This window comes from Petaurus breviceps, unplaced genomic scaffold (genome assembly GCF_028583685.1).
Source record: "Petaurus breviceps papuanus isolate PSGF00001 unplaced genomic scaffold, PetGlider_PUasm1.0 90692, whole genome shotgun sequence".
NCBI lineage: Eukaryota > Metazoa > Chordata > Mammalia > Diprotodontia > Petauridae > Petaurus > Petaurus breviceps.
In genome coordinates, this window is record NW_027187313.1 from 4,193,593 (window position 1) to 4,218,535 (window position 24,943).

General features: G+C 41.0%; 1 protein-coding gene across 1 annotated transcript in view; it reads left to right on the forward strand.

Annotated features, from left to right (window-relative positions):
- ASTN1 (astrotactin 1) overlaps positions 1-24,943 on the forward strand; it is a 472,084-nt gene that overhangs the window by 199,878 nt on the left and 247,263 nt on the right. The window lies entirely within an intron of this gene.

A 24,943-nucleotide genomic window follows, 5' to 3' on the forward strand; every position in this document is an offset into this window, starting at 1 on the left:
GTGATAAACAAACACTTCTCCACAGTCACCGAACTAATAAGTGGCAGGGATAGTTAGAGAAAATCTAGAAAAGGGAGCAGTGATCCAAGACAGCTGGTGTGGCTGCATCACAAAAAAGAGCATGTCAGACCAACATCATCTCCTTTTTTGACAAGATTAATAAACTCCTATATCAGGGTATTAAGGTAGTTTACCTAGGTTTTACCAAAGTATTTGACAAAGTCTCTCTTGATATTCTTATGAAAAAGATAGGGGAGGGAGGAAAAAAAAGGAAAAAGAAAAATGTATGTGATAACGTTATTATATATTTAAAAGCAACAGCAAGTTGTACATAATAGATTTGCAGTTTTGTGTGCAATCATCTTTTTATTACACTGTGTTATGGAATTGCTTGTTTTATTTCATACATTAAAAATAAAATAAATTTTAAATAGATGGAAATATGTGGGTTAGAGGACAGTGAATTTCGGTAGATAAATAGATGGCTGAATGGATGGACCCCAATATCACTAGTAGCTTGGTCTCAGTGGCATTCCCTGGGAATTTGAACTTGAGTCTATGATGCTTATTTTTTAAAATTATTTTCTTAGCTAAAGATATAGAGGGTGACATGCATATCAAATTTGCAGATGCAAAAAAGCTAGGACTAATTACTAATCATTGGATAACAAAAGCCAGATCCCAAAGGATCTTGATGCAGTTTAAAATATTACACTGAATATGAGTTGAATTCAGCAGGGATAAATATGAATTTTCATACTATTTCACAAACATAAGCTAAGGGAGGAATCTTAAAAAAGGATAATTTCGTGGTCTTTCTTTAAGTTAGATAGGAATGAGCAGTATGATATGGAAGCTCCCAAAGCTAATTCGATCTTATTCAGCATCCAGAGGCAGGATGTGCAGGACTGTGGAGAACGTAGTCCTTATGTACTGCATCCCATCAGATCATACCCACAGTATTAGATTCAGTTTCTAGTGCCGTATTTAGGAAGGATGTGGATGAACTGGGGACTGTATAAAAAGGGCAATCAGGATGCTAAAGCATCAGGAGATCATGCCTTATGAAGTGAGTGGGGATATTAGCCTAAGGAAGAGAAAATTGTGTGTGTGTGTGTGTGTGCGCACGCATGTATATGTGTGTGCATATGAGTGCTTAATAACAGGATGGGTGATGTGTTATCTATCTTCACGTATCTGAATAACTGTCCATCCATCAATCAATACACATTTATTAAGTGCCAACCAGTCCCATGGAAGACACATTAACCTTGATCTGCTTGACCCTAGAGGGCAAAATTGGGAACATTGGGTAGAAGTTATAAGGAGGCAGATATAGATTTGATATAAGGAAAAACTTCTTAATAATTAGGTTTGCGATAGACTTGCATAGTTCTCCTCACCTAATGTTTCCCAGCAAAGACTGGAAGTCTTACTATGTCCTATTGGACAATTTTGTTTAGGTAAGGGTTAAACTACATAGCACTGGAGTTCTTCCGTCCATGAATTTTGTGATTCTATTCCAGTATCCATGTCTGCTGATTCCCAGTCACTAAATAAACACTTATTAGTACATGCTGTATACCAGGCTCTTTCTATTATACTGTGTACCTGCTGTTAGGAGATACTGAACATTTTTATATTGAGAATAAAATTTTAGAGCCCATTGATGAGAAATACTCTTTAGGTTTGTTAGCATCACACAGGAAACATTTTTCCAAGTTCATTTCAAGGTTAGGCAAGATTCCTATACCAGGACAGCCCTCCCAGAAATACTCATCATTGACAAGCAAGAAAATTATAGAGTTAGCATGAATACTCTTTAGTATTCCTAATACTCAGAGCATTTTGGATCATGGCAGATATTACTGGAAAAAATAAATCTTGTTGTTTTATTGTAACATTAGTGTCCTACATAAAGGATAGTCCTATATAGGGTGATGCTGCTAGTGCTTCCCTATTGCAGTTTTTTTTCTCAGGAGAGGTCTACAGAAAATGAGAGCAGTTAACAGTGGAAAATGGTCAAGGAAGACGGGATAGCAACTTTCCCAAAGAATATTTTAAAGTTGAGCTGTGAATTAGTGTGAATAAGGCTTAGTATTTTTCAAAAACGATGATTTTTATGAAGACTGATGAGCCATCCCTCCCTCCAAGTCAGCTGAACTTTAAGTATGCCTCCCAATAATCAATTGGCAAATCGGGTATTTATGACTTCTGAATTTAACACCAGGCTAGTTGCTATTTAAGACACATAGATAAATTACATGAGATTGTATTCAACTGAAAGGAGAGTACAATCTAATTTGGTAGAGTAAATTGTCCCTCAATAAGTATGAAAAATAGAAGACAGGATAAATTAAGTAATAAATTGTTTTACATGTTACGAGTATTACAAGACCAGACAATGTGTGGTGGTAAGAGAATGACCACTTTGCTATACTATTAAATTCCATCTATACTTTAAAAAAACTGCACATCATAGATTCAGTTTAATGAGAACTCGTCAGAGTCAGGAAGATGGGTTCAATTTCCATCTCTGACACATGTGGTCTTTGAGAACTGAAGGAAATAATTTTAGGTTATCTTTAAATTCTAAATTCTATGACCCTATGATTAGAGTGGTCATGGAAGACTTCCTGAAAGAGGCAAAACCAAAAATAGGCTTTGAAGGATGGACAAGATTTGGATACCTGTCAAAGAGGGAAAGGACAAAAAGGCAGGAACAAGCATGGCCTGTTATCCCTTGTCCTTATCACAACCTTTTCTGGGAAAGTGACTGAAAAAAAATTAATGAAAGTACAAAAAAAACCCTCAAATCTTTTATAAACAGACAGTTCTGGAACTGAGTTCCCATGGGCACCATGCTCCAAATTAAGACATGATTATATTGCAGGTTGGCTAAGGACTGTCCTCATGGGGACCAGGAAAAATGCCCTCTCCTAGTGTAGCATTATACAATTGGCTGGGTAGATGATTTAAAAGAAATAGTTGCCTTGGAAGCAAGACACTGACTGCTTTTGTGAGATGTAAGACTCATTGGCCAGATCAGGCTGACCTACAGATTCACTAGTGGTGATTAATCAGCAAATAAGAATGAAATCAATACTTGTGGAATTGGGCCTGTTGTCATTTTATGTGCCTGATCGGAGTGTCAGACCTGCCTCTGCCCTATCCCTCTCCTTTTGTTCTGTTCCCAGAACACCTTTTATACCTTTTGGTATCCTGTGGTGCCTAGCAGACAGGATTGGAGTGAGAGACTCTACCCTCTGGGACTGGCAGTTGGGCTTGGAAACAGCATTCTGCACCAAAGCAAAGGAAAACCAAGCATGGCTTGCTTCCCTGTCCTATCCCCTTTCCCACCCCCACCCTCCAAGAAAAGTCAAACAAAAGAGTATCCCTGGAAAGCTAAGAGAACAATACTGTCAGTATAGCACTGTACATGGCGGTAGAGGCAGTAGGGAGAGGGAGGAGAAGAGATTTTTTTTTTGTAATTAATGAAGGGAAGGATTTGAAGACTGTACAATGGCTTTGCCAATGGAACATAATTAGCTGAAGACAATGTGATGCTGATGTTGGAGCTGGCAATTTAATGAAGCCTGTCTTAATTAGAATGTCAGTATCTCCCTGAGATTCTGACAGCAGGCCAGGCTACTTCTCTGGATTTCATGCTTGATTAGTCCCAGTGAAAAATTATATATCCATGAATATACATGTGTAAACATATGTATGGATGTGTACATATGTTCATGTATAATGAATGTATGTATACACATATACATTTCAGGAGAATAATGTGCTGATAATCTTTAATTGCTACACCTCTTTACCCTGCTCTGGCAGTCTTCACCAGGAGCCAAAGAGGGAGTCAGGAAGATAAAGAGTCAAACAAATATATTCTTGGGTATTCTCTATTAATAATGCATATTAAACTTTAAAAAATGCGCTAGTACGAGTGTGTTGTGATAAAGGTTTAATTACTGGTTTTCCAATAACAGCATTGCATGCTTTTAAGTTTAACTTGAATTAACTTTTTCTCTATCACTTTCTTAAGTCAAGACAATCAATGAAACAATAAATCCAACCATGATTTGTAATATTTGCCAATTTCTGAGGTATAAATATTCATGCTGAAAATTTAACAACCAGCTTTGATCTGGTCGAAACTGGCTCCAGGGGCGGCTAGGTGGCACAGTGAGTAAGAGCACTGGCTCTAGAGTTGGGAAGACCTGAGTTTGGTTCTGGCCTCAGACATGTAACACCCACCCAAAAAAACTATCCGTGTAACCTTGGGCAAGTTCCTTAATCCCAATTGCCCTCCAAAAAGACAAAAAAAAAACTGGCTCCAGAACTGTTCTAGGAATATAATTTTTTTTTATAGTTTCATGCAAGTTTTATTGTAAGGATACTTCAGATCAGGAGACAAAGATACCCCAAGATCTCAATTTTCCCAACTCATGGGCACAGTGTTGTATTATTTCAGAGTGACATAGAACTGAGTACATCTCCTCTACTTAGCATAGTGCCTGGCACACAGGAAGCACTTAAACACTTGTTGAGTGAATGACTGTAGGAACTTTCTAAAGATGGAATGGTAACTTGAGATATGTGGCATATACTTCATACAAATAATGGCTATGGAGTTAGTACAGATTGTTGCCCTCTTATCATTTGAGGAATGGCTAAACAAGTTGTATATGATTGTAATGGAATACTATTGTGCTATAAGAAACTATAGCAGGATAATTTCAGAAGAGGCAGCTAGGAGGCACAGTGGATAGAGGGCTGGGCCTGGAGTCGGGAAGATTCATCTTCCTAAGTTCAAATCTGGCCTTTGACACTTACTAGCTGTGTGACTCTGCAAGTCCCTTAACCCTGTTTGCCAGTTGCTCATCTGTAAAATGAGTTGGGGAAGGAAATGGCAAACTACTCCAGAAAACCCCAAATAGCATCATAAAGAGTTGGATGCTACTGAAAGGACAAAAACAATAACAACATGGTTTGAGAAAATCCTCCCAGGTCTTATATGAACTGATACAAAGAGAAGTGAGTAGAACCAGGAGAACATCATATATAGTAAGAACAATAATGTAATAATGATTAACTCTGAAAGACTTAGCTACTTAAATCAAGACAATGATCTAAGACAATTGCAGAGGATTCATGATGAAAAAAGCTATCCACCTCCAGAAAGAGAACTGGTGAACTCTGATGGCAGATTAAAGCATACATTTTTTCCACTTTCAAAAAAAAAGATACAAATTAAGATTCAACTTTGAGATACCTATCTTACATCAAATTGGCAAAAAATAATTTTAAAAGTGAAAGAAATTCAGAGCTGATGTATTCTGCTGGTAGAACTGAAAACTTATAGGCTTTTTTTTTGCAATTGGAATATATTCAGTAAAGTTACAAAATAGTCATACCCTTTAGCTTACTGAGTATATTGGTGGAAATATACCCTGGAAATCTTTTTTTTAATATACCAGGATTTATTTGCACAGATGTTCATTTCATCAATGTAGATAAGATGGGAGAGTTTCTGTTCCCCTCCCTACTCGCACAAATACAATCTTTTTTAATCATCATCACCTGGTATGGAAACACATAGTAAGATGATCATAAAGATTTTCCAGCTTTTTTTTTCCTGCTTAGAAAAGTTCATACTAAGAAGTACCTGTGCAAAGTCTCGAGTAGATTCATGAAAGATCTGGCCCAAAAAGACTTCACTTGAAAAACGTTCCTTCTTAATGCACAGGCCCTCTGACCACCATGCCCAGCAGGCCTTTGGTGCTTGCTTTTCGAGTTACAAATTTTCTCCCCTACCCACCGCCCCAAAATAGCAGTACCACAGGATATCCCCTCCTCCAATCTGCTCTCTCCCATATTTTCTCCCATACCCCTTTCGACTTTTCCAGTGGATCTCTATGCCTCATTGCCTGTATATCTTATTTCCCAATTACATGTAAGATGGTATTAATAATAGTATATATATATACACATATATATATGTACACACATATACATATATATTTGAATATTTGATTTTTAAACTTCCAATTCCAAATTCATTCCCTTCCTTCCTTGTCACCCACCCTTACTGGGAAGATAAACAGTTCAGTATAGGTTGTACATGTGTGGCTAATGCAAAACAATAACATAGTAGATATATTGTAAAAGACTGACTATATTTCCCTCCCTCCTATCCCACCTCCCACTTGTTCTATTCTCTACTTTAATCCCATCCCTTTTCAAAAGTGGGTGCTTCCAACTTCCCTACCCCCCAGCCTGCCCTCCCTTCCATCATCCCCCCTCTCATCTCCTTCCCCCCCTACTCTCTGGGAGGGTGAGATACACTATTGAGTGTGTATTTCACTCCCTCCTCAAGCCAGATTCAATGGGAATAAGGTTGACCCATTCCCTTTTGCCTTCTTATTCTTCCCCTCCATTGTAACCATTTCCCCTGGCCTCTTCTGTATGAGATAGTGGACCCCAATCTGTCTCTCCCCATCTCCTCTCATTATATTCCTCTCACCTCTTAATTTCACCTTGTAAGTATCATCCCTTCATGTTAAATTGGTCCTGTGCCCTCTATCTATGTGTACCTGTAAACATATATACACACATTCATATATGTATTCATATGCCCATAATACCCTCATATATAGACATATATATACATATATATATATATATTTCTAATCCATTCAACAGCTGAGAAAAGTTTCATAAGTTACAATTATTGTTTTTCCATTTAGGAATGTTAATAGTTCAACTTTGATAAGTTCCTTATGATTTCTTTTCCCTGTTTACCTTCTCATGCTTCTCTTGCTTCTTGTATCTGAATGTCAAATTTTCTATTCAACTCTGGTTTTTTCAGCAAGAATGCTTGAAAGTCCTCTATTGCACTGAATGACCATATTTTCCCCTGAAACATGATACTCAGTCTTGCTGGGTAGGTGATTCTTGGTTTTAATCCCAGCTCCTTTGACCTCCGGAATATATTCCAAGCCCTTCGATCCCTCAGTGTAGAAGCTGTCAGATCCTGGGTTATCCTGATTGTATTTCCACAATATTCAAATTGCTTCTTCCTGGCTGCTTGTAATATTCTCTCCTTAATCTGGGAATTCCAGAACCTGACTATTACATTCCTAGGAATTTTCTTTTGGGGATCTTTTTCAGGAGGTGGTCCATGGATTCTTTCAACTTCTATTTTGCCCTCTGGTTCTAAAACATCAGGGCAGTTTTCTATGAGAACTTCCTGGAGGATGATTTCTAGGTTCTTACTTTGATCATGGCTTTCAGGTAGTCTAATAATTTTTAAATTATCTCTCCTGGATCTATTTTCCAGGTCAGTGGTTTTTCCCATGAGATATTTCACATTGCCTTCTATTCTTTCATTTGTTTGGATCTGTTTAACAGCATCTTGATTTCTCATAAAGTCATTAGCTTCCATTTGCTCCAATATAATTCTGAAGCAATGATTCTCCTCATTGAGCTTTTGAGATTCTTTTTCCATCTGGCAAATTTGGCTTTTTAAGGCATTCTTCTCCTCATTGCCTTTTTGAGCCTCCTTTGCCATTTGAGTCAATCTGTTTTTTAAGGTATTATTTTCCTCAGTCAGGCTGTTGACTCTCATTTCATAATTTTCTTGCATTGTTCTCATTTCTCTTCCCAATTTTTCCTCCACTTCTCTTATTTGCTTTTCAAAATCCTTCTTAAGGTCCTCTATGGCCTGTAACCAGCTTGCATTTTCCTTTGAAGCTTTTGGTGCAGGAGTTCTGACTTAACCGTTTTCCTCCTGTTCCATGCTTTGCTCCTTTTTGTCCCCAAAATAGGAGTGTATTGTTGGAATCTTTTGTCTGCTTTGTTTCCTTTGCCTGCTCATTTTGCCACTCAATTACTTGACTTTTGGGCTTTTTTGCCACTGTACGACTTTGCCACCAGACAGGGGAGCTTTTGTCCCAAACGCTGGGGTTTTCTCAGCTGCCGGAGGTATTAGATGGGTGCCCTCTCTGAGGTCGCCACACGCTCTGGCAAGCTGGACACACACCCCAGGACCTCCACCCTAGACTGCAATCCAGATCCAAGCAAGTTAAAGCAAGAGCGATTACCCTTCAGACTGGTGCTTGGTCCCCCTACACTCTGCAGGCCAGGAGCTGAAGCTTCTGAGTGGCACTGCCTGGCTGTGCCAGCGTCTCAGTGGCTTCTCGTCCCAGGGGTAAAAGCCACTCACTCCCACTTACTGGTCCCAAAGTCCAGACTGCACTGACCTCTCACTTTGTCATTCACATCTATGTGTTGATAAATCTGGAAACGGCCACAGCTGCTGCTGATCCGAGTCCCTCTGGCTGGCAGCTAGTCAGGCCCACCCTGGAGCTAAAGCCTCGGCATGGGCCTGGGCTTGGCTTCCAGAGCACTGCGCTGGATTCCTTCTGGCCTGCGGGGCTGTCCAGTGGGAGATTAGCTTCTCTGTGTCACTGTGTAGGTTCTGCAGCTCCACAGTTTGTTTAGAGTCCCCTTTTTACATTGATTGGGGAAGGTGGAACCGGAGCCGCGGGGAAAGTTGTGTTTCTACTCCGCCATCTTGGCTCCACCCCCCAGGAATATAAATTTTTAAGAGCTTCCCTCCCCTAGGTTAAGTGTACCTGGAGCCTGGGAGGCTTGTTTCTCAAGAGATACTTTGTGATTGGACAGTGGGTCAAGAAGGTTGTTACATTCTCTGAGCCAGGAGAAGATATAAGCCCTGAAGGAATGCTTTGCTTTGGGCCTCACTTTGAGAAGTGTTGTGTGATTTGACCAGATGAGACTCTGGGCAGCCATTGAGAGCCCCCTGGCTTTGAAAACCCAGATGCTGATGCTTCCCTCTCTGGTAACTGGGATTAGGTATGGATATATGTAATGGTTAGACAATTCAGAAGTCTGTCTGCTGAAATGTTCTTGTAACTTATGCTTGTAACCTCTCTATACTATTGAAGTTTGGGGTGCTGACCATTTTCCCCTGAACTAGATAAACAATATATGTTTGATTAAAGCAAGATTGTCAACCCATTTTGAGTTGCTTTCCTTTAGCAAAGCAGATCTAAGAACCTGTGTTGGCAGCCACCCTGGGGATGCTGGGGTGCTTGCTGCTCCAAGATCACCCCTGCATGTGTTTGTATCTGGGTCTATGTCTATGTCTATATCTAAATCTATCTTTAGCTCATCATGTATCTATCATAGCCTATATAAACATCTATCTGTATTAACATCTATTATCTATCTATTTATCATTGTCATGTTGGTACCTGGGTAGGAAAGCTTCCACTCTCTTTTTTTCATTCTTTATGGAGGGCAGTTGGGGTTAAGTGACTTGCCCAAGGTCACACAGCTAGTAAGTGTTAAGTGTCTGAGGCCAGATTTGAACTCAGATCCTCCTGACTTCAGGGCCGGTGCTCTACTCACTGTGCCACCTAGCCGCCCCTGAAAGCCTCCACTCTCTAAGGAAAGACAAAAATAGTGTATGCCTCTACAAAAAGAGAAAAATGCTGATTTTTGTGACACATGAAAGTCCAACATGTCCAAAATGTAGACATGTAAGACACTGACCCCAAAAATAATTTTTTGACTATAAATCTTCTCCACTCTATTTAATTCTTGGTGAAGCCTGTAGGTGATGAGTGGAAGGGAAAGAGAAACTAAAGGCTATTCCGACACTTTGTTCTCATGACATGCTTGCGTGTTGGCAGATGTTTTAGTCCTGAAGGGTGTGTTTCCCCAATGTGTCATCCCTTCAGAACAGAACTGCATCTCATCTGGTTGCTGAGTTATAGACATAGTGATTGACTTATCAGGGATGTCTCCACCAAAGCCTGTGTAGGCCCCAGTACAATATCCATTTGATATGGAAGATTTTACCTGAGGAATTTTTTAAAGATGCCTCTATGATTTTCTGCTCTGAAGATAAAGAACTTCTGGGAATTGCAATGGAAAGAGCATTGACTCTGAAATAAGAGTATCTGGGTTTGAACTCCATCTGTCAAACTTACTATTTTGTGACCTAAGACAAATCATTAAATCGTTTTAGTTTTTAGTATCTTCAATGGCAAAATGATAAGTTTGGTCTAGATAGAGGTCCTATCCATCTCAAGTTCCATGATTCTGAGGTATTTCCTTAGGAGCCCCACCAGAATTCCTCCCGCTGTGAGGGATGGATATATGGGACCATCTGCCTTCTTCTCTACTGTGATAGCAAAAGCTCAGCTCTCTTCTCCAATGTGCTGAGACATGGACATGGAACGTCTAAGCCTTTGTTTAGGTATTGTGGGTAATGGTAATATCTTCAATCTCTTGCTGCCCAGGAATGTTCCATCCTAAAAGCTTCCAGATATACCAAAGCCAATAAATAAAAAAGAGGAAAGGCTGCAATCAGGAGCTAATTCTTGATTCTAGGCCATATATGGGTAGGTAGAAGGATGGACCCAGAAAAACGTCTAAGTATCTGCACACCCAAAGAATTTAAAGACAAATTGAAGTTACAAGAACAAAAGGGCCCTCTCTTCAAAAATACCAGTTCCATATTATGTATCATAATGACTGTTTGACAAACATGTTTTACCTTTGTAAGATCACATAATTGGGCAAAAATCAATCAGTGACTATTCTTACTTGGGTACCTGGAATTGATAAGCAAAGCTCCATATAGCTTAGACATTTGGAAATATTCATTGATCCTCCAACAAACTTACCACTCCCTCACCTCATTCCTTATAGCCACCAGAGTTAGAATTAGGGATAGGAAATGATTTGTGTCCAGAGATATGTAAACAGAAAAAGAGAGGGATTATGTAATGGTGAGAAAATATGCAGCTATTGGCCAGTATTAAAGGCAAAATGAGGACTTAAGTAGAGGCAGAAGACAATAAAAGATGGCAGCCTCCTGGAGCAATGACCTTGGCCCAGTCCCCTTAGAATAGTCAGGGGGCTTGAAATAGCCAAATCAAGTGACAGCTGATTTCTCTGGCATTTTTACTAGGGTATTTAGGGAATCCAGATGGGTGGAATGGAGCGGATGTATTTTCAAACATGGTGGGATAGTGAGTGGAGGACTGTGGTGAAGGTGAGTAGAGTGCTGATCTAATCAACCACCACCTGAGTCAGCTCTTTCCAACAGTCCCCACGTTGCTTGGGAGCAACCCAAGCCAATTGGTGTCATGCACAAAGTACAACATGCATCTTGTTCCATTTCCCAATTCATGGTATTCCACCAGTCTTCCTTCAACTAGTAATATGAAGGGGGGTGGGGATAAATGGTCCCTGATCAATTAATTTCTCTCCTCCCATTCTTGAGGTAATGTTAGAATGTAAGCAACAGATCATAGATATATTGATATCCTATTATCCCTTTACTGAAATGTGAAGGAGTGCATTGAATTGGAAGGGTCAATGCCATTACCTGGATAATGATTGACTAAATTCTTAAAAGTTCCTTAAAAAGTTGAGTTCACCAGACATAGTCTACTGAGGGCTAGGAGCAGCTGTATGGAGTTGACCACTATTCCTATAACCAGGATCAAGGTGTGTGTTGGCGGAGAGGGGGATTGTTCTCTCAACTCCCACTGGCCTTGGTGCTTTGAAGTGGAACTACTCAACCAGTTAGAGACACCACACTCAGGGTCAGAAAGTAGCTTCAAGGAGTGGGACTTCTGGCAAAAGAAAAGAGAGCCAGTCATGGATTTGAGGAAGAATTAGCCCCCCTGGTAGATGGGAACTGATATAGAGAGAGGAACAGATGGAGGAAGCCTAGGGGAGTGACCTGCTCAGAAGAGATGCTGTATCAAAAGAATGCTTAAGAATAGATATTAGACATCTGTAAATATTTATTTATTGGCTTCATGCTAAGCTTGTGAAGTTTCAAAGTAGAAGAAGGATTTTGAGGATCTAAAATATTGGAGAAATGTGCATCCCATATGTTCCTCACTATCAATTCACCCTGCCCCTATGTTCATGCCCGCTCTTCCCATGGAGCTGTGTGCATTTGTGGAAAAGTAAGCCCTGAGTTAATGAGGGGAATGTTTTGTATCTGCTGTTCTAGATATCCTATAGGAGATGCAGCTGAGTATGTGGGAGAATAACTGGCAGGTTTCAGACATAAGGAATGATGACACCCTGTAGGGTCCATATCCTATTTCGATAGTTTGTGGCTCCTGAGGAACTTTTCCAGTGCTGTAGTCTCATCCTAAGCACTGCTTCCATATTCTGAATTTTCGTAGACATGTTATTTCTTCTATTCTTAGTTACTTTAATGGACTCATCTGTGTATTCCTGAGGATTCTGTTATACCTTTAGTAGATGCCAGATCTCATAGTAACTAAAGTAATAGATCTGACTTTCATCACTGCTATTTGACTGATAGAATGAGGGAAAATAGTGGGTAAGGACTTCCCATACACACCTGCAATGCTTTTGGGACCTCAGGGGTTCTACCATGGCAAGAAGTAACCAGAAAGACACAGCCTGCTTAGGTAGTATAATTCTCTTTTAAGAATAAGGAGCCCAAAGGCAGACGAGCCTGGTTTCTTCCTAATGGAGCTAGTCTATGAGATCCTGGCAGGAACTGACCTTGCTTCCCTGTGTGCTCTTCAGTACCTGGCTCTTAGTAAATACTTGTTGGGTTTGTTGATTTTGATTCAGTCAGCCCCAGCTGCCACCCACAGAGTTGTCAGCCCAGTGAGGGAGGCAATTCTTTGCTCAGGAAGGATCCACCTCTTCTCACTGCTGAGAGGGAAGAAGAAAGTGAGCTTGGAAGGGGTTTAACTTCTCCATTATGGTGAGAATGAAAGAGGGTTAAACTCTAGCAGTCATTAGCATGTCCTGTGCCAGCTGCCTCTTCTGTTACATGTTCAGTAATTCCCTTAATGTTTAGTCCTAATGGAGCAGATTATTGTTATTATTTTATTTCATCAAGATCACCTACTGCATAAAAACAAAGAGGAAAGGAGTAAGGGAATGTGGCCAAGAAGAGGCATTGAACAGTTATCCGGCTAGAGGTATTTATTTATTGGCTTCATGCTTGGCTTGTGAAGTCTTAAAGGGCTGGAACACAGAGACAATGGATTGAGTTTGTTTCACACTGCTCTGCCCATGAATTGCAGCAGAAGTACCCTGAGGACTGTTTGGAGCACCTTTTTTGTCTCCACACCGTGTGTGATTTCACTCACACATGTGCACACATACATGCAGGTATATATTTGCATGCATATACCTGTGACAAGCCTTTGGAGAATGACACCAGTTACCGACTGGGGTCTAATAGATGAATACTGAGTTGGCATCCGTATATATCAGCAAACTCATTATATACCAGCTTCCTACCTTCCCAGCCATAGCCAGAGGGGATAGAGGAACCCTGCTGTAACTGACCTCTCTACCAGCCCATTTTGCTAAGAATGAGTCCAGCCCTTTGGATGTAGGTGCCCACTGGGATGCTAAGCCTTGCAGATTCAATACCAGGCAAGTTGATTCTTGCCTGAACTTGTCACATTGTTCTACCTGGTTCTAGTTTACCTCATTAAGGCAAACATCAGCATATACCCTCCTGCAGATGACCACAAAGGTTATCTGATAGCAGAAATGTGTTTTAGGTTTGCCCAGGGCTGTTTCAATCTTGTTTGAGGTCTGGCAAGGTGAAGAAGCTAGTATTAGAAACATTCTGAGGACAAAAGGTGAGCACTAGCAAGTCATGAGAAGCAGTTAATGGAAAATTGTCCCTGGTTGACTTCCCTTCTCTGCAGCGTCTTCCCTTCAGCTTTTTTCAGATTCTGTTTAGATGAAGTGAGACTCTAGAAGTCTTCCAGATTAATGAAAAGAGACAGTGATGAGACGTGGCAGTGGTGATGCTTTTAGACCTGGGAAAAGAAAGGGAATAAAGGAACCATCATCCTTTGGTCAGGCACCATGTCCTAAGGTGGTCTGCTGGGATCCATGGAGTCTAGATTTTCCTGATTGAGTGGGCAGCTTCAAGACAATTCAGCTAGAATCTGTCTTCACCAAAGATCCAGTTGAATGAAAATCTTTTGAGGGCATCTGGGAGGTGGAAGTTGACATTCCCTCATTCTTCTTTAGATGGGTAGAGTTTCAGGATGATGGGGGAGGGGAATTTTTTTTTTGCAGCATCCACAAGCAGCTGTGTCACCATGCCCCGGTGAGAAGTTAACCAGGCAGGGAGGGTCTGTCCCCAGCCAGTGGGATGTGCAATTCATGTCAGAAACCCCAGAGCGCACAGTGAGGTCTCTTAATTAAGGTGGTGGCCCATGGCAACTGGAAAGCATTTCCACACGATTAAGGACTACAGAAAACCCCCAAGGGGAGTTAATGTTCCTAATAATTTATAATTTGAACATGCTGCTTAATATGCCTGCTTTGAATCTTTTCATCTTCCATTGGGGGAGGGGCTGGAGGTATTATTCTCATCTACAGAAGAGTTAACCTGACTTGGGAACAAATAATGGCATTCTATATCAATAGACTGCATACCACCATTTGTGGCAAAGATAGAAATCTTTTAATTCAAGGAAGTGGCACCTGGCTCTAGGATTTTGATCAGCCCCTCTTATTTTACATCCTCTGCTTATATAACTTGGGGTAGATAAACTTATCCAGGGCTCAAAAAAGTCATTTGCTAAATGGCCTGTTGATGGCCTTACTCCCAATAGGATCAGTACCATCATTTCCTTGGTCTATGGTTTCTGACTTACTAAGCAGGGCATACAGTATTAGCAAAGCTTTCTTCTAGTAAGTCATTAGCTTGCTAAATTAGAACAGTTCCCAAATGGAAAGGAATCAAAGTTAGAATCATGGAATTTTAGTTCAGCAACATATTTTAGAGAGTATCAAGGCTCCTGATTTTACAGGTAAAAAAAAAAAAACGAGTCTCAAAGAAGGCAAGTGACTTGATCAAGGTCATATAGTTAGTTCTCCCTTTGTGATCTCATCAACTCATATCAATTATATCATATCTCTTTGGGGGTGACTCCTAAATCTTTATAGCCAACCCCAATGACCTTCCCCTGCTGTACAACCATCTGCCCATAGGACATGGACCCCTTGAGGTCTTAACAGCAATTCAAATTCAGTGTATCCAAAATGGAGCTCATATTTTCTCAGAATCCTGTCCCTCCTTTTAACTACTCTATTTCTGGTGAGGATACTGATACTCCCAATCACCAAGGTTCATAATCTCAGTTGTTCTTTCATCCTCCCTCTCCCTACCTCCTTCCCCCCATTCAATCGTTTCCAAGGTCTGATGATTTTACCTCATGACATCTCTCAGATCTGCTCCCTTCTTTCTACTCACATTGTCCCTCCTCTAGGTTAGGCCATCATCACCCCTTGCCTACACTCTTATAATAGCCTACTAACTGGTCTCCCTGCTTTTAACCTCTCCCCTCTCCAATCTGTCCTCCACACAGCTACTAAATAGTCTTCCTAAGGTACAAATCTATTTCACTACCCACTCAAAAGCCTTTGTTGGCTTCCTTTTGACTCCAGTAAAACATACAGACCTCTCAGCCTTCCATACAATCTGGTCATAACCTACTTTTTCAAACTTGTCTCACATTATTATGTTTCACTTCTTCTATATCCCTAGCCAAGGATGACTAGCTGTTCCCTTAAATTGACACCCCATCTCTTGCCTTTATGCATTTCCTCTCATACCCTTATCCCAATGCCAGGCATGTAGTAGGCCCTTGATAAAGGCAAGTTGACTAGTAGCTAGGTTCTTCACCCTCATCTCTACCTTAGAAGCACTCCACTCTTGTCTCTGCCTCTCAGAAGACATCATCCCTCAAGCCTAAATTCAGGTGTTACCTCTTCCTTAAAGCTTTCTAACCATTACCACCTGCCATTGTTAGTGATCTGTTCCCTCCTTTGAATGACCCTGCATTTATTCATTTGTTGAGCATGTGGCATCTACCCATTAGAATGTGAACTCTTCCATAACAGAGACTGTATTTTTTTTGCATATGTACCACCAATTCTTAACAAAGTGCCTTTAGCCCTCTGTCCCTCACTGATGAGTAAGAGCAAGTTCTTAATTTATTTAAAGTGAATTGAATTGCATTGCACTGCCTATGTCCTACAGAGAACAAGTTTCAAATGATAGCCAAACATTTCATGCAGAACAAGGAAGGGCTCTTGCCTCCCAGCTTTGATCTAGAAACCAGGTAGGGAGAGGTATTGATTTCTTTAGGCACCTGCAGTTATTGTTTGGAGAGGAAACAGAGGACATTACTCACCAAGCTCTTTGATTTGCTGCTTTCCAGCAGCAGCTTTATCAAACCCATTAGGAGTGTAATTTGAATTCCCTATGTCCAGTTCCTTTGAGGGATCCTTCATTATGTCCTTGTTTCACTCCTCTGTTTAGATTGTGGCTACTCCAAGGGTAAGACTGGGCTTTGGAATGCAAATTAATTGGTCGTATTGGTTCTTCCACAAGATATGTTTCCATGAAACCTGTTTTAGTTTTCCTCGTTTGCATGCTACTAAAGCATTCAAAAAGCCACTTGGCTCCTTGGATCCTTGCATCACTTTGTAGATTTGGCTTCTTAGATCACTTGAATGAATGGTGGAATTGGCAGGGATGTCACCTAACCTGTAGAGCAGTGGTCAACAAAGTGGGGATCAGGGCCCCCAAGGGGAATTTGGCTTCACATCAAGGGTGAGAGAAGGGGAGAATGCTACCCTCTTTGATAGCCAATCATGGAGCTTAATGACATCTATCCCTGCCCCTCTCTTCATTGGGTAAGCTACCATACCCTCCCCTTCTGCGTAAGGAAAGCTTCACCTTTGGAGCATGACCTAACTACTAATGTAACCTAAGTGCTCTCTGAACCCACAGTAGCAGCCATCTGGATAGAACTGAGAAGGAAATAACAGTACTTATCTCAGGTAGATGTGGCCCCTTCAGTATCCATATGGAAACACATCTGATCAGCAGTGCAGGATCTGGTGACTTATTTAGTCTTAGGCCATCAACCAAGGCTGAAATGCCTAGACTCCATGTGAGTAGATTTTTAAATGCCCTATGGTAACTGGGAAGCCTCCTCAATACAGCCAACAAAGCTGAAGGGACCAAGGTGTCACTTCAACCTTGCCCAACAATAGGCTAATCAAGTCTTGGCTCTGATGTATTTTTTGAGGAAAAAATAATCTTACCCATTTTAGGGCAGGGAAACTGATAGATTTGGGTCCAATAATATACTACTTCATGGCAACAAAAGCCAAAGGATCTTCCAGAAGACCTTCTGTCATTTAAATGCTTTGGGGAATTTTACTGTATGATTTCCCTGGCATAGGCAGTAGTACTAAGGGGGAAGAGGAGAAAAAAAATATAGCCCCCTCCAAAGGAGTTACCATAAAGGAAAAAGAAAAAAAATAACATGGAAGAGAACAAAAGCCAGAAATCCTAGCTTTTCCTTTCTCCTTAGCAGGAACTGAATCTTCTATCTCAATGTGATTGACGGGTGTCATGTGATTGGCTAGGTCAATTTTTTGCAGCTCATAATGGGTCTCCTGATGCAAGGTTTATAAGCAGGAGCAGCACCTCAAAACCTCATGGTCATAGCTAGGTGATGCATGGTCAGTAATTCTTCATCATACATTAGGTTCATCTATAGTGAAGTGCTTCAATTGGATACTGAGACTTTTCCAAAACTCACTCAGTATATTCCCTGATTTACCCAACAAAGCCTTCTTCTTGGGAGCTACATCAAGAGGATACCAATTCTTTTCCCCCTTAGAGACCTCTGAAGAGGACCTCTTCTTTTCTTTCAAAGGTGCTAAATGAGGACTTTCCTTCACCTTCGTCCGGGAATTCTGGATTACCATGAAGTCAATTCAAAAAGGGAAGAGGGAATAAGCCTATATGTAGTGCCTACTATGGGCCAGGAGTTGTGTTAAGCACTTTACAAATATTATTTCAGTTAATCCTCACATCCTTTGAGGTAGGTGCTGTTATTGGCATCATTTTATAACAGAGGAAACTGAGGCAAACAGAAGGTAAGTGACTTGCCCAAGGTCACATAACTAGTAAGTGTCTGAGAACAGATTTGAATTTAGGTTTTCCTGAGCCAAGGCCCAGAAATCTATCAATCGTGTCACCTAGTTACTCCCATCTAGGTGATTGCCTTTCTTCCAAATAAATACACATTCACCATAGTCATACCATGACAGTTTCACCTCCTCTATGCTCTTAGAAAGCAAGACACCTCATAACAATACTTTCCCTTGATCCCCCAAAGAAGCCTGTCAAATGAAGGGAGATTCAACTATTTTTCCAGGGCTTATAGAACCCTCTGAAGAAGCATCTCATGAACCAGGTAGGGGCCAATGACGTCAGCTAGAACCATGTACAAAAGCAGTCCATTTTTATCATGTGAACTTTACTGGAAGTTGGATCTAAGAAACTGCTGGACCAGAGAGCCCTTTTCATTCATAGGGTGGCACTGATTCTGTGGTTTCTGAGAGGTTAGACACATGACTTGGACATTCAGGTGCATGCTGACACATCTACTGTTTTGCAGATATGTGTCTCTTGCCCTGAGATGGGTTGAGTGCTCTTTTGTCTGTTGGGACAAGTTGGGAGAGATGGGTGTCCTGGTTGGCATAAGAAGATTAATTGGGTAGAAGTAGATATCTTGTCCTTAGTTATTGTGATCACATGGGCCTGTAACCAGCATGAGAGAGCATCACCACCACAATGTCTAGATTGTCAATGAACCTACTCTTCGATTTCTGATGTTATTTTAATGGCTATAAACTGGTTATTTAGCATATGATATCTCTCATATGATGTCTCTGAGAGTGCTGACATTCCTTATATAACCAGAAACATTTGGTAGAATTCCTCCATTAGTCCAGAATCAATTGTGAGACATAGCAGACACTGGCACAGGACTGCCCAGCATGGCATGCCCACATCAAAGAAAGTACCCATGCTCTACGAGCAAAACAGAATTACAGTAGTTCAAAAGAAACGTGAGATGTACAAAAGATATCTCCTCTCCAAATATTCATATGTACTGTTTGTGCCCGACCTGTGATAGAGCCTTCCAAGCTTGTATTGGTCTGATCAGGCATAGACACACTGTACCTTGACCCTGATGAAGTGATGTTATTTTGGTCCTTTTTGAGCATGAAGGACAACAACCAACCAGCCTCCAAAAGAAGCCTTTGTTTCTCTCTAATCCTGTTTTCTCCAGGTATCATACCATTTGGTCAGCCCCATGGTCACCAACTTGGAATGAGTGTGGATAAATACTATCTTAGCTCTCTCCTTCAAGGTTCTCTTTCATGCCAGCTATGCATCCTGGAGCTTAAGCCACTACCACTAAGGACTTCCAGTAAGCTTCTTCAAGGGAGATGTGACGCGAGCCATGTCCCATTCCCAAGCCAGTCAAGTCTCAGCTTTCCTGTCTTTTGGAGGAAAAACTAGCCTAACCCATGTTGGGGGCAGGGAGAGAATCCTGGCAGATATTAGTCCTATTACATACTTCTTATAAACATGAGACAGGATTTAAGACCATGACTTTCTAAATCCAAGGCCAGTAGATTCTACATGACACCAAGCTTTGTGTATGACCTTGCCCTGGCATGGAGAGGTAGCATGGTATAATGGGAAGAACGTTGGGTTTAGGGGTGGCTAGGTGGCACAGTGAATAGATCACTGGCCCTGGAGTCAGGAGGACCTAAATTCAAATCTGGCCTCAGACACTTAACTAGCCACATGACCTTGGACAAGTCACTTAACCCCAATTGCCCTCCAAAAAAAAAATACAAAGAACATTGGATTGAGAGTCAGAGTCCTTGTATTTGAATTCTGGCTCTGCTCTCCATTAGCAACATGACCCAGGACGAGTCATTTTACCTTTCTGTTTGTCTCCTCATCTGTGAAGTAAGAGCTTTGAATTAGATGATCTTGAAGGCCCTGTACAACTCTAGAGTAAGTGAATAGATCACTGGACACGGAGTGAGGAAGACCTGAGTTCAAATGGTGCCTCAGGCACTTACTGTTTACGTGACTGTGAGATAGTCACAACCTTGTCAGCCTCAGTTGTCTCATCTGTAAACCAGGGGTCAGAATAATAGCACCTACCTCGTAGGGTTATATTTTGCCACCTCTGATCCAGGATCAGGAACGACGGCGATGGGTCCTTTTCTCTTTGGTCAGTTTCCTTGTTGGCAAGATGAGAGCTTATGATGGGTACTTGCATGACAGAGATCTGGTGGTTATTCCTCCTCTCCTTTCCGTCTTGACCCTACAAATAAGAATTATCCCTTTAAAAGCCATGTCAAAGTCGCACCCATATGATATCAAGGTTAACATTTATATAGCATTTTAAGGTCTGCAAAGCACTTTACACGTATTATCTCAATTGATCTTCACAGTAACCTCCTGAAGTAGGTAGTATTATTAGTACTAATAGCTAACATTTATAGGCACTGTCCTAAGAGCTTGACAATTGCTATCTCATTTATCTCATAACAGTCCTGGGAGATAGGTGATCCTCATTTTACAGGTGAGGAAACAGCCATAGGTGAAGTGATTTGTCCAAGGTTACATAGGTAGTATGTGTCTGAAGCTGGATTTGAACTCAGATCTTCCTGATTCCAAATCAAGTAATCTATCCACTGTACCACCTAGCTGCCACAGTGCTCTATGATTACAAGCCATGTCAGCAAAGACCTGTGTAGGACAGGTGCTTGCATGACTCTTGGTATACTTGGATCATGAAATTTTAATTTAGAAAATGGAGCTATGCTTAGAGAAGTCCTTTAGAGACAATCCATCAAGGTAGCTGGGCCAGCATTTGGATCCACTAGTGTGGTTCTGCTCTCCTCATGGCAGGGTGCTTGTTCACTGCCTCTCCAAGTCACATGCCCATAGGATTAGTCAGGCCTGGCAGGCTCCAGGAATCAGTGTGGAGCAGTTTAGAGGAAGCCTGAAGGGGGATGCCAGTCAATTCAATCCAATTTTTCAATGCAGCATGGAACCTGATAGTGAATGAAGCTTCAAAAACTAAGAAACCATATCCCTGATTCAGAGCAAGGTACTCTTGTTTCATATGGCTGTGCTGGGACTCTCAGCTAAACTCTTGAGCTCATTTTGGTGGAACTTGTTACTAGAAAGCAGCAGCCATTTGGAGAGAATTCAGAGGACAACGACAAAGCTGACTAGCGGCAGAGACAGCTGATTTATGGAAGCGAGATCAGGAGAGCCAAAAAACTGACTGAGCCAGACAATGAGTATCCAAATGTCCTAGAAGTTCCAGGATTTGGAAAGTATAATCTGGTCCAGTCAAGTCAACAATCATTTATTAAGCACCTACTGTGTTCCAGGCACTGGGCTGAGCTCTGGAGAAACAAAGGCAAAATTACACTTGTCCCTGCTCTCAAGGAGTTCACAGTCTAATTTCATTTCTTAGTGAATTCCCATATGGAAACTAGAGGTCAAAGCTGTATAAATTGAATAGGAAAAGTTTAAGATGAGCCTGGGGACATCCAGCCCCATTAAACAGTACTTCACTTTGACTAAGATTTATTCATACTATGGACCAAACCTAGTATGTTTGGTGATATAGAATGAGCCTGTTTCTCTCTCTAACAGGAAGAGCCCACAGTGTGGATAATTCACCTTATTACCTGACAGCGGGTTTCATACTTTTATGTGTATCTGACTGATGTTTAATAAGAGAAAGCCCATTATGTATGAAGATGGTCATAACCATCAGTTATAGTCAGTGACATATGTTTTTTAAATTGTTGTTGTGTGTGTGTGGTGTGTGTGTGTGTGTGTGTGTGTGTGTGTGTGTGTGTGTGTACAGGAAAATCATGATTTCTATATTCCCAGGATTCTTAACCTGAGATCCAGTGAACTATTTTTCCCTTTAAAATTTAGATAGCTTTATTTCAATATCATCAGTTGCCTTATTAATCTTATGCTTTTTTATTTTGTGTTTAAAAACATTCTTCTGAGAAGAGTTCCATAGGCTCACCAGACCACCCAAAGGATTCTATGACCCAAAAAAGGTTAAGAACCTCTGTTCTATGATGAATCATTAACACTCTCCTGTGGATTTATGATATGGCTGACCAGGCTTAGAGTTATTGTCCTTGGCAGAAGGATTTTTTTGGGGTTGTATTTTCTCCTGAGTGAGGTTAACTTGCTAGTACATGGACTGAACTTTTAGCCTTGCCCACATCTGTGCTCTGCTTTGACCAACTTGAGGGAAAAATCGTGAAAGTCAGGATAGTTGGAAAGGATACTGAGAGGTCATCAGTTTCTTCCATTTCTACAAGAGAAGTATGGTGGAGACACCCCTGGACTTGGACACAGAAAGTCTGGGTTCTAGCCCTGGTTCTGACACATTATCTTATGATGAGCAAGGCCCTTGAGCTCTTGACCTTCTAGACCCTCCAGATCTTCAATAGAGTCAGATAAGGGGGTTGAACAAGTTGATCCCCTACAATATGCCCCTTTCAGCTCTTCTGTGGGAAGGAAACAAAAACACAAACATCCAATAAGTACCTACTATATGCCAGGCATTGTACTAAGAGATTTATGAATATTCTCTTACTTGATCCTTACAACCACCTTGGAAGGTAGGTGCTGTTATTATCTCCATTTTACAGTTGAGGAAACTGAGGCAGACGGCAGTTAAGTGGCTTAGTTAATAAATGTCTGAAGCTGGCTTTGAACTCAGTTATTACTGATTTCAGGCCCCGTACTGTACAGCTATGCCACCGAGCTGCCCCCCCCCCCACCCCACGCTACCACAGTGAGGTCAAAGAAGGGGAATTTATATCCTTGTTCTGTCACTTAGTTACTTTTGTGCATGTGCCAGGTACTGGCTGGGAAGAAGGTATATTCCTTTGTATCTCCATTCAATTTCCTCGAGAGGTCTACTATATCTATCTTCTCTAAGATTCTATTCACTTACTTACTTTTGTGTTGTTGGGAAAACCATTTCACTTCTCTGGGGCTCAGTTTCTTTATCTGTAAAATAAGAATGTTAAATAATATGATTCTTTTATCTATGATCCTAGAATTCTGTTAAATGCCAGCTATTTACAACATGCTGTGCTAGTTGTTGGAGATAGGAAGTAAGTAAAATCCCTTGAGGATATGAATCAATTCTTTTTTGTCTGTGAATTTCCAGTGTGTAACTGTGACTGACAAAATAATGGATACTTAAATCCTTGCTGATTGATTGGCAGAGATAAAATGATGGCAAATGGCTCCATGCCTGCCCTCAAGAAGCTTATACTTTAAAAGGGCAGATACAAAATTAAATCTAATATAATCCAGCCCCAACAGATGGGAGTTTGTAGCATTTCCATGACTCTTTAGTGAAGATGGCCCATCTCTTTTACTAGTTTATTCCCATGTCTAAAACCTCTCATGATCCAAATTTGTTCCAATGTCTAAAACCTCTCATGATCCACGTTTATTCCAATATCTAAAACCTCTCATGGTCTAACTTTATTCCAGTGTCTAAAACCTCCCATGATCAAGCTATTTTTCTTTCTGTGTAACCTAAAGACCTCCTATTGCAATTGTAGATTGAGAAAAAGTAGGGAACTTAGTGGGGTTTAAATGAAATTCAACAAGAAACCTATTCCTTAAAGAAGTTTCCAGAAGTCAAATCTCAGTAGCAGAAACCCCACAGCTCAAGGCCCGTTGGGAATTCTTCAAAGTCTAGTTGATTGGGAATGACATTGAGACAGAATTTAAGGGAATAGGTACTAGCCCTGTGCCCATGACTGACAAATCACCTAATGTGACCTGTCACTCTGGGTCTGATTCAGTTGCTTCCTGTCTTTGTGCCTTTGTGACCTTTTTTCTAAAACGGGTATGAAACTGAACTTTGTCCTCCTTTGCTGCACAATGATATTGTAAGGGAAGATAAATGGGGAGGCTTGGGGGGAGAAGAGCTTTGTAAATCCAAGGCATAATTATTATGAAACTGGAAAAAGCCCCTTTAATGCATTTCAGGGGAATAATCTCCTGGTTCTCAGTGGGTGGACTCGCTGAGAATTAATAGGTTTTTTCATCTACAGTCTGTATGATGTGTTGGCATTGATTGAAGTCCAAGGTCAAGAACTAAACCTTGTGGTCCACCCCAGCCTAATGAAGCAGGCTGGGAGTGATATTGACCAAAATAAAGGAAGGGAATACAGATTGCAGAAGGTGAGATTTATACCTGCCTACCACTCCACTGTAATGGGCTTACAAGGCCATTACTCCAAACTTTGCTGTGGATAAATGTCAGAGGTGACAGTTCAGTCTTACTGTGATGCCACATCCTTACACTGACAGACTGCAATGGTGTTGATTTTTAGCTCAATACAGGTGCAATGGCCACTGAGGAAGATGAGGACCAGAGAGGAAGAGCTTTAGCCTCTGCCAAAGATAGGGAAATATAAGGCTGAGGTTATAGCTTCTATTATGTGAATCAGAGAGGGTTGTCCTGGAAAGCCACAATTTGCCAAAGAAAATAGTGGAACCATTCAATCTCCCCCTTTAGGGGTTTCAAGATTCTGCAATTGCAGATTGTAAGATCTCAAGACTGAATGGCCTTCAGAGGACATTTAGCCCTAGCCCTTATTTTGCAGCTGAGTAGACTGACTTGCCTAGGATATCACAAGTAATAAGCATTTCAGGTGAGGTTTGAAGCAGGATCTTTTGTCTCCAGAGCCCGGACGGAACCACACCGTGCTCGGCTGGCCACACTGATTCTGCCAGTTGTCATCCTTGTCTGATATTAGTATCTAGATGGAATTCCTGTAAGCAGCAATGGGATGAGAGATGGGAACTGGTAGGGGAGAACAGGAGACAAGAAAAAGCTAGGTGGTGTAGTGGATTAAGAGTTAGACCTGAAATCAGGAAGACCTGAGTTTGAATTCC